Source organism: Aethalodelphis obliquidens, unplaced genomic scaffold, assembly GCF_003676395.1.
Source record: "Aethalodelphis obliquidens isolate GAN/ISIS:26980383/991018 unplaced genomic scaffold, ASM367639v1 scaffold64, whole genome shotgun sequence".
NCBI classification, from domain to species: domain Eukaryota; kingdom Metazoa; phylum Chordata; class Mammalia; order Artiodactyla; family Delphinidae; genus Aethalodelphis; species Aethalodelphis obliquidens.
The window spans coordinates 3,656,206-3,658,299 of NW_020838008.1; positions in this window are offsets into that span (position 1 = coordinate 3,656,206).

Consider the following 2,094-nt stretch of genomic DNA (forward strand, 5'->3'; position numbering starts at 1 on the left):
CATTATGCATTATGTCCCCAAAGTTTGGTAGAGTTTTAACCTTTAATTACTTTTAAACACCTTAAACTTGCTCATACTGTATCAGTTGGAAGGATAATTATTCACTGTCTGGTTTTCTTCTGGCTGTTATTTCCAATATGTAGATCTACTTCATGTTCTTTGAAATTACAGGCAAGCTCCTAATTTAGCACCTCTGCACTCCGTTCCCTCTGCTCTTTACCATCTTCCTAATATCAGCACTGCTTATCCTCTCATCTTTTCAGGTTTCTGCTCAAACATCATCTCATTGAGACCTAAGCTTATCACTTTATTTGATGTTACTAGCTCTTCCAGCCCCCACCAAAGAACTTTACATTTGCCATACCATACCATGCTTTATTTGTCCTTTTTTTTTCAGTTTGACTTACCAATTTCAAAAATAGAATTCTATTTCTTTATTTTTTATGTTTTTACCTTTTTACCTCCTTCTTAGAATATAAGCTACATAGCTGGGATCCTTTGAAGTTTGTGTTGGTTTTCATTAGGTGTCACCTTCCTAGAACCTTGAATAGCACATATCAGTACCTCAATATTATTTTTAGAAATATTTGTTGAAAGAAGAAATAAGCATGAATCAGGTTTTATGCTTGTAACCACAAGCAGTGCCTATCCTTGTGGAGTTTAAACTCCACAGAAAAAGACAGACATTAAACGGATATTTAAAATAAATATATAAATTTTGAGACATACTAATTGGAATGATTCAGAGTTCTATGAAAGGGTTAAAACTGAGCTCTTGACCTATCTCTGGTGAGAGAAGAAGCTGTAGGGGTTGGATGCCTTAGTGCTGAAAATATGATCTGAAAAGTAAGAATGGACTTATGTGTAGATGTGGATAGGGGCCAAGGGAGAGAGTATTCCCAGCAGAGAGAACAGCAAAGTTGGTGTGGAAGAAAAAATTAGCAAGGAAGATTAGTTTAAGGCACTGAATAAAATGTGGAGTGTCTGAGCGGGCAAGACATATAAAATGAGGCTGGAGAGTTAGTAGGTACACCATGAAGAGCTAAGTAGGTCAGAGTAAGTATTTTTTTGTTTGCTTGTTTCTTTTGCCTAACAGCAATGGTAACTATTGAAGGGGTTCTATACTATGGAAGTTGAGGGTAACAGAATCAATTTGTATTTTGAAAAGAACAATATGTCTCACATGTGAAAAAGAATGAATGATGAGCAAGAATCGTCTTTACAGATTTTTACGGTAAAAAAGTAGCTCAGAGGAAGGATGATGATAGCTTAGACTATATCCCCTCTCCCAAAAATATATGGTGATCACTTATGATTGTCTTCACTGACTTTTTTTTTCCAGTCATTCATATAGGTTCACAATTTGATTCTTCTTTTTTTTTCTTTTTTTTCAATTTATATTTATACTTTGCACATTTACTCCAATAACTTAAAATATTACTAATATAGTACTGCCTTCCAAATTAAGATCTGCATTAAGGACTAGCTCCATAATTTGTGGAGCCAGTACTGAATGGAAAAAACAGAGCTCCTTGTTGAGATACTGTTAGGAATGTCTAGACAGTAGTGGCATAGCATAGAGGGAGTCCCTTTTTTCCAGTGATGCCCTGTGCAACTACATAGAGAGTTTGTCTGCAAAGCTGGTCCTTTTTACAGACTCCATTTCTCCCCTCGCTCAAGATAAAATTAAATTGGAAACTATGTACTTGACATCTATAGCTAGATGTCTCCCAGGCACATGACAATAAATGTGTCTAAAAATAGACCTTAAATTTCCCCTTTAATATAGAGTTCTCTTGTGTGTTTTGTTGTTTGGTGTTGGTTTCTGCCTCTTTTAGTTGATGGTATCATCATTTTCTCTCTCACGGAGCTAAGATCCTGAAAAGCATCTTCAATTTTACCCTCATGCCCTTAATCCAATTAATCAAGAAGTCCCACCAACTAAAATTTCACATATCTCTGCAACCTTCTCAATATATATACAGACCTTTATCTCTTATCACAGTCACCCCCTTACTCTTTTTATTTGCTGACTTTAGTCTCAATTATCTCTTGTCCTCCTTCAAAAGGCTATCAATATTTCCCCTTTAAGTC